The following is an 8,912-nucleotide window of genomic DNA, read 5'->3' as shown; positions in this document are numbered from 1 at the left end:
TCTTTGCAACAATGAACCTGATTCCCTGTAACCTTGCAATGTCTATTCTGGGTCCACATGTGATGTAGAATATCACAACATTTACAGGTTCAATGCACACAAATTCATATAACTCTTTAAAACCTTTGAGTCCCTGTAGACATGCAGGGAGGCTGCTCTGACGTGCTGTAATTACAGTGCATCAAAGCAGATTCAAGCATGGGGGATCCTGTGACAGCTAATTGCTGTGGCTGATCATTGTGGCTGCTTCAGGGAGTGGCTGTGGCCATTTCTGGGAGCAAGCACTGGCTGATTGCTGCAGCTGCTCCCAGAAGTGGCTGCAGCTGCTCCCAGAAGTGGCTGCAGTGATCAGAGTGATCAGCCGGTGCTTGCAAGGGGGGCACAAGCACTGCTGCCTGCCCACCGTGCCCATTGCCTAAGCAGTGAGTGCGGATGGTAAGTGGGTGCACCGGCACTCTCAGGGAGTGTGTGTATACCCCTGTGCACCCTCTATGCATTGCCACAGTCCACAATTCAAAATGGCAGTGGAGGCACTTTTAACTAAAGCTTATCAAATGAGCTTTAGTTAAAGTGCCCCCACTGCCATTTTGAAATGCAGGGACACTGATACATGAGATGCTGTGGGTGGTTTAATTAGCACATCTCAAAACCACTTTAATTAAAGCCCCTCTCCACCCCTGGACCTCTACAGCACATGTAAAAACACCCTCTGTGTTTCTAGTCCTTCACTCCAATGGAACAGCAGTGTCTTTTGTCCCCTGTTCACAATGAAGGAAGTGGATTTTTACCTATTGCCCATCACTATTTGCTCATTACATAAAAGACTCACACTACATAAAAGAAGGCACTGAATACAGTATGTTCATCTTATTATATGTCATTTAATTGGAGCATTATTTTTCCTCCATGAATGTGAAGAAAAAAAGCTAACGAAAGCCAGCCAAAGGATACCAAATCCAATCAAGCCAAAGCAACTGATTCCACCTCTCATGCATACTTTGTTTCCTATTTTCTGTAAAATATTATGTCGCAATGTTTTATATAATCATATCTGTGACATTCCTGTAGATTTTAATGATATGGTACTTGCCAAAATTCCCATGTTTATTTTTACCTGGGGTACCTATGCATGAAATTAGCTTACCTGGATAAACTCCAGCAAAGTTTGCACCAGAGTTTATTGCTCCCAGGTGCAGTGTTTACACATGTAGCCAAGACTGCAGGACATCGAACCAGGGCAGCACAGGCACGATTAGCACAGAGCCCCAGAGGCCAGGCTGCCAGCCTGGAACTGCTTTGACATGGTTCAACATGCTATAAAGAGCCTGACTGTTGCACAAGGGTGCTAAAGTGCGGGACTAGCTGACAGGTAGCTCCCACACTGCAGCACCCTTGTGCTGCAGCCAGCCACAGTTACCATTGGAGTTGCAGCAGAATAAATAACTCCACCATAGGATAGTACTTGTGTTGGGCAGTCCTAAAGCAGAGTTTACTTTGACTTAATAGCACTGTATGGGTAGACGTTGATGGTTTACTGCAGGAATAACTAGTCAACTCCACAGTAAAGCGCATGTGTAGATGCCACCACTTTGAACTTTTGTTGAAGTCCCATGTGAACATCACAGACTTGGGTGTGCAAATTATATTCTGTATCCAAAATGGGGAAAAAATGCTGTAAAACCATAGTTTGCTATTGCAATAAATAATATACAGTGATAAGGGTTTTCTAATAAATATTATTGACATTCTGTATCATCCATGCATCCATTAGTATATTTTAACCCCTTTGCTTAAATCTCAGGATGGCCGCAGTCTGATCCGGAGCTCTGGACTGGGTTTCCGCCTCAATCTGGCTGGAGCTTTGGAGCCACCTCAGAGATCTGCTATAGGGTATAATGGGGAATCAACGAAATATCTATATCTTTGTTGTTTTTTGTCCGATTTGGATGAGCCTTGCAGGCATGGTAGCCTCTGCTGAGAGCATAAATTCTGCCAAGCTTGAAGAAGATTGGTGCAGGGATTTGGGGGAAACTGTACCCCAAATTCATGAAAGACAAACCCATGTATGGCTGTGTGTTACAACAGAAGGGGGTCAAAACTGCAGGGCTGGTAGCTCTTACTGAGGCCACACAGCTTGAGGGACAGTTCCCCCCAAACCCCAGCACCGATTTTATTGAAACTTGGAAGACTTTGTGGCCTCAGTAAGAGCTACCAGCCCTGCAGTTTTGACTCCCCTGTGTTGTAACACATAGACATGACAGGAGTTTTGCTTTCAAGAATTTGGGGTGCTGTTCCCCCCCAAACCTCTGCACCGATCTTCTTGAAACTTGGCAGGCTTTATCCTCTTTGCAGAGTCTACCATCCCTGAAAATTTCATTCAAATCAACAAAATTATAGGTATTTTATTGTTTACCCATGGCTGGATCTCAGAGATGGCTCTGAGGCGGCTCCAAACCTCTTTGGGAAGCAGAACGAGGCAGCGCTTCAACCCGGATGTGCTGCTTTGGACCCCAAAGCATCCAAAGCTTCTCCAGATCCAAATTTCTGTCCAAAGCCTCTGGAAATGCACTGCAGTCTTGAACCAGCTCCTGTGAGAGGTCAGGGCTGGGATCACCAATCAGTGACTGGTGATTGCAGCCTTGTCCTGTATCCAGTGTTGGGCCCCACAGTTTAAGATGGATGTGGAGAGATTGGAAGGAGTCCAACACAGAGCAACAAAAATAATTGGGGGACTTGGACCATTTATGAGGAAAAGCTGAAAGGGCTAGGGTTATTTAGTTTGGAAAAGAAAGGACTGAGGGAGTATTTGATAACATTCATCAAATGCTGGAAGTTATTACAGAGAGAATGGAGATGGCCTTTTCTCTGTGGCCATAGAGGACAGGACTAGGAGCAATGACTTCAAGCAACCACAGTGGAAATTTAGGCTGGAGATCAGGAGGAGCTTTCTGGCTATGAAGGTGATTAAGAATGGGAACAGACTACCTGGAGAAGTTGTAGAATATGGAGACCCTTGTAAGTCTTCAAGAACAGGTTGGACAGAAACTTGTCTAGGATAGGTTAGTCAGAGATGATCCTTCTTTGATCAGGGACTGCAGTAGATAACCCTGTGAAATCCCTTCCAGCCATACTTTCTGTGTGTGTTGCCAGCTTGCACCTTCTTTGAGAAGGAGATGGAGGAGGTGTTTCTCTGTACCTTCCTTGGCTTCCCTTAGCTGTGATGGATCTTTGCTTCCATCAGCTCTCTTTTAGTTTTGCTGGACTTGGATTTCTCTGAAACTGTCATACAAAGCTGCTGATGGGAGCAAGATCTGCTTGGCTCAGACCAGGACTGCTTGGTTCAGACCAAGTTGTTGACACTAAAATGATGCAGGAACCAGCTAGAAAGGCTTAGCTCTCATGAAGACCTCCACCTCTTTCAGTTCCTTCTTTGGACAAATGACCTTTGTGTTTGGGTACTTCAGCTTACAAAAAAAGGTGGGCCAGTTTGTGTTGCACTGGGCCATCAAGGGGGGGGCGGGGATTTCACAGTGCAGGTGGTGGGATAGTCCTAAAAATGTGACCAAATGAAAGACATGTGAGAAGGGTGAAGGGGGTGCCAATCTCTTATTAAAAGGGTATATTTTTGTTGTTGCTGATTAATTCTTTTTTTGTTGACTGATGCTTAGCAATTTCAGATAAATACTCTTCCTCACTTTTATTTTCTGCTTTTAACATTTTTATAATAAAGGTTTAAAAAGTCTGTCTCTCTCAATGGGCTACCTCATTATTTTTCTTCTCAGCTGGCTGCAGTTGTTTACATTTTAATTTTCATTCTTATAGAAGAAGAGCCATCATGAATGGAAGCCAATAACAACACAAGGGTATCTGACTTCATCCTGGAGGGGCTCTTTGGTTATCCCCACCTCCATGGTCTGTTGTTTGGAGTCATCCTATGCCTCTTCATGGCTGCCATCCAGGGCAACTCCCTGACCATCCTGGCAATTGCCCACCACCCACGTTTGCACAAACCCATGTACTTCTTCATTGCTAACCTGGCTCTAATTGACATTGTTTGCACCATCTCTGTTCTGCCCAAAACGATGCAGAACCTGATACAGGGAAAGAAAACCATCTCCTTTAATGGCTGCATGGCTCAGCTCTTTACTGTCACCTTCTCAGGAGCAACATAGCTTGTGCTTATTACTGCCATGGCTTTTAACCGGTACTTATTAATCATCTGTTATCACTTACACTGTGTAACCATCATGATCAAGAGAGTTTGTATTACATTAGCAGCCTGTATCTGGCAACTGTGTGCCATAACTTCCCTCAGACACACACTACTCATGTAACCTCTAGATTTCTGTGGACCAACTTTATTTAGCTACTTCTGTGAGATCCCAGCACTCGTGGCAATATCCTGCAGCTCAACTTACCTCAATGAAATTATGGCTTTAATGGCTGATATTTTTTAGCCATGGTGAATATCTTGCTGGTAACCATGTCCTGTGGGTTTATTATCAGGAACATCCTGAAAATTCAGATCTCAGAGAGGAAGCAAAAAGCCTTTTCCACATGTTCCTCACATCTTATTGTTGTTGACCTCTACTGCTCCACTATCATCTACACCTACATCTGGCCACCCTCCCACTACTCCCTGAAGAAGTACAAGATGGTTGCTGTGCTCTACACATATGTGACTCCTGTGCTGAATTCTCTGATCTACAGTTTACACAACAAGGAGGTCAAAATTGCCTTGAGGAAAATCCTTACATTCTGCAAAAGAGATTCTTATTGACATCACCAAACCACATGCTTTGTCATCTCATCATTTCTATTCGGACCCCATGCCTCATGTGAAATGTTTTAATGACCTGCACTTCAGTGGACCCCAGTTGATGCATATCTTTAGAGCCCCTGAGGTTTTTTTTATTATTTCAGTGCAATAGAATAATGACAACTTTTGTCCCTTGTATGAAATGATTTAAATGTTTTTGAGAATGTTACAGCTTTCTTTGTAAACCCATTAAGATTAGGAGGCCATGATGTGTTACACTAGATAAATTAAAGTACAAATTGTTGCACACTTTCCTTTAAATGCATGGTCAGAGTATCAGAGCATTTTTTTTCTTAATGGTTTGAAGAAAGACAATCTATATAACCCTGACTAAAGCAAGCCAAAGAAATCAACCACAGCCCCATTCTTTTCCTTTGTTCTCTATTTTCTGTATAACATTGTGACTCCAAAATATTTAATATATTTCAAAAGATATCTGAAAGTTTCATATTCCCATGTGTAGCTCTTTGACAGATTCTTATAAAATTGTATTTATGAAAATTCCCCTTTTCATTCTCCCATATGGCTTTTGTTCTAGAATTGTGTCATCATCACAGATCAGGGTATGGAAATGATATTTTTTGGGGGGGGGGTTAATTTTTATTTTTAATTGATTTTTATTTACTGCCCAAGTTGCAGTCCTCCATCATCCCAGGATGACATGTTCCTGCCTCACCTTACTGTTCTGTGTGGACATACTTTCCACAGCTTTAACTCTGCTTCCTAGAGGAAGATTTTAACACCAATCCAACTCCCCCTCCTGCCCCTGGGGTTGTTACCTTCTCATTTGTGGGTTTGCACCCCATGCAAACAGTTTGCAGAACACATGCCAGCTAGGCAAGTCACACGGCACAGATGGGTGCACAAGTGGGTCGGGAGGGAGGGGGTATGGCAGGGAGAACAAGCCAAATTGAACTGGGTCCTCATGAGCTGGGGCTGTCTTCCCAGGACAGGTGCAGCCGCTCCCTGAGGCACAGCATATACATGTACACCAAGGACCACAGCTTTTTGAGCCAGGGCAGAGCAGATCTGGGCTGGCAAGGGCTCAGGGGGTCAGCCCTGGGCTCCAGGTTGTAGGTAGTAGAAGTACTGGCCAGGGCATGAGGGTGCTACTGTGTGGGGCCAACTGGCAGGAAGCTCCCATACTATAGCACCCTCATGCCCCAGCCAACTCCAGTCATCACCTACACATGTGCTTCAGTGCAGTAAATGACTTCACTGTAGGATAGTACTTGTCCTGGACGGTACTATCCTACAGAGTAGTTAATTAATTTACTATGCCCTAATATGGGTGCATGTGTAGATGGTGACAGTTTACTAAAGAGCTAATTAGTCAACTTTGTGTTGGCTACAAAGGACCAGCTCACAGAATCATAATAAATTATAATTTATTGGATGGGATGTGAAGTTAAAATCATAAAATGCAAACTTTGAGTTATGGGTGGCCCTGGTCACCTTAAAACATACACAGCCACATGCACTCATTAACTTAAACCCATGTAGTATAGTGTGTAGTGGCTGCTGTAATGATTGTGAGCACCGGTGTCAGTATATCTACCCATCTGAGGCCCTGGAGTCTGCTGTTAATGGTCAGCTTCCTTCAGAAGGGGGTCTCCTGCTTGACCTTCTGTCTTGGTAGGTCAGGTGCTGGATGAGAGGGCGCCACTGAGGGTCATGCTTTGCTGCCTTTTATCCATTTCTGGCAGACTTGTGTAATCCCCCAGCTTCATCTTGGCTACCCAATCTGGATGTCGCTGTTTCACGTGGGTCTTGAGTAGTATGACAGCTGTTAGTCATAGGGGTCTCTGCCTGCTGGTACCTGAAGTTTCGGGAGTCTGCCCTTGACTTATAGTCCATAGGGTGAGTGCTCAAGTTCCAGGAATCGGTTCTTTAGCTTGATAAGCTTAACATGGAGTTCCTTTGGCTAGGCTATTGTCTACTGATGTTCATCATTCATTAGGATTCACTCAACAGATTTTATCACTTTACAATTACAATTTCAATGCAGTTTTAACAATGGTCCAGGGTGTAACTTCATTCTACAGGGAGTACATTCCTTAAGAGTTTAAAAGTATAAAACATAAAATAAAAAATGCAATGGTAAAGATGAGACAGATGAAATATGAAAATACACTCTGAGAAATATATAAAAATGCAATGTGAGTGTGACCGCCGGACTGGGGCCCTCCCTGGTAGGTGGTTCACCTTCGGTAGGGGGAACGCCGCTGATCACACCGGATCGCTACGGGTTCGGAGTAGGTCCCTTAACATCCAGTCCCCGCCTTAGTTCTCACCCGCCACGACTTGCTGTTAGGTTCAGCTAAGGACGGTTCGTGGGTTCTCCGTGGCCCGGGATCCCTCGGCGGTCACGTTGCATGGCTCTGCCACCCCTGCACCCTGGCCTCACACCACCTCTAGTGCTCTCCCCTCTTTTGTGGGACCGACCTCCTGCTGATGGGCCAGCAACTCCCCTTGGCCTGATCTGCCTTATAGGATTACTCATGTGCCGGCCTGCCTCGTCCTCTACTTCCCCCTATCCTGTTTGACCCGACACTGGGTCCCAGCACAGGTAGGGCTCCACTAAAATATCTTTGACTCTATCTCCCTGAATGTGCCCCCTCGGCTATTCCTGCTGGGGTATCCCTTTAACTGGGAAACAAAACCTGCAAACAACTTAAAGCTTGGCCCCATAGCCGCTTACCGGCTGGGGCCTCCTATTTGGTTCTCCCTGGGTCCCCTTGGGCAATATCTGTCGCTCAACCTCTCCAGTACCCCTATAGGTTTCTGACCACAGCTGGCTGGTGGCGACCTCTGCCCGACAGCGCCCTCTCAGGGCTCTTCCAGGTCCTGACCCTCTCTGGCAGGGTTGTGTCCCTGCACCACCACCTTGGCACTCGACCTGCGAGTCTCGCAGGCCTCGGGTCCATAATCCGGAAATCCCACGTCGCTGGCTTCTCTGTCCTCGTGGTCCGTCTCCGACCTCCTTGCCTGCTTCTGCTTACTCGATGCCCTGCAGCTGGCCGTTGCTGCTATTCTCTCCTCTGGCTGAGTGGGTTCCGGCTCCTCTCTGGGGCTCTCTGCCCCTCCTATTGGGGAATCTTTGGCCTGTCCTGCTCTGGGGCTTTCTGCCCCTCTGGCTGAGGGGTTTGCAGCTTGTCCCACTCTGGGGCTTTCTTCCCCTCTTGCTGGGGGGTTTGCAGCTTGTCCCGCCCTGGCGTTTTCTGCCCCTCTCGCTGCGGGACCCAGTCCCGGTTCCTCTGCCTCCGCCCGCCTTTCTCCCGCAGCTGCTTTTATCCTCGCCAGCCGCTTGCTTGCAATGACCTCATTTTCCGGCCGCGTCGGTATAAACAAGCGCCGTGCGGGTTTCTCCGCCATCATCGGTAAGTCCCGTCCTAGCTCCACGGGATAGTGAGGTAGTGAGGATCAAAGGCTACTGGGGACAATAAGTAAACTAGGTTAGCACAGGATATATTTGCAGTCTCTGCAGTGGATATTTTAGTTCTTTTGTTTTCTTTAGTGACACTGCCGGCTGATGTTCATACTGTGGTCTATTAATACCCCCAGGTCCCTTTCATTCATGGTGCTGGCCAGTTTAGTGTTGCTAAGCCTGTAGGTGGGTAGGGCACTTTTTGTCCCCAGATGGAGTACTTTACATTTCTCAATGTAAAACTTCGTTTGATTTTGATCCATTCAACTTACAGGTGGACCTAGACAGGCTAGCACCTGCAGCCTATCTTCAAACGTGACCACACTTCCCCATGACTTGGTGTCATCTGCGAACTTTGGCCAGGGGGCTCTTGTTCTATTTGAGGTGTCAAACTCAACACTCTGTACATTAATAAAACCTTTGTTTGCTCTCACAACAATTCAATGCGACACCTGGTGGACAAAAGGGTGAACTACAAAAAACTCACAGAGTCAGCTGGTGGAAAAAGGCTAATTACACATCTGAGTGCCTTTGTGTTTGCTCGCAACAAATCCATGGACACAACTCTTATATTCCCAGTGAGACAAACTGTACTACGTCTAAGGATTTTCACTTTACTGCACCAGAAAGACTTTTAAAGCATCTGGAAAATTTGTTCGTGCAAAC

The 8,912-nt window shown here is 45.9% G+C and overlaps 1 pseudogene; it reads left to right on the top strand.

Moving 5' to 3' along the window:
* Positions 1-3,839: 3,839 nt before the first annotated feature.
* On the top strand, positions 3,840-4,780 carry LOC149862789 (olfactory receptor 13A1-like; annotated as a pseudogene).
* The last annotated feature ends 4,132 nt before the right edge of the window (positions 4,781-8,912 follow it).

The sequence above is a fragment of the Crocodylus siamensis genome, chromosome 6 (genome assembly GCF_052110815.1).
Source record: "Crocodylus siamensis isolate JL-2025a chromosome 6, ASM5211081v1, whole genome shotgun sequence".
Taxonomy (NCBI): Eukaryota; Metazoa; Chordata; order Crocodylia; family Crocodylidae; genus Crocodylus; species Crocodylus siamensis.
This window is presented reverse-complemented; position numbering and strand designations above follow the sequence as displayed.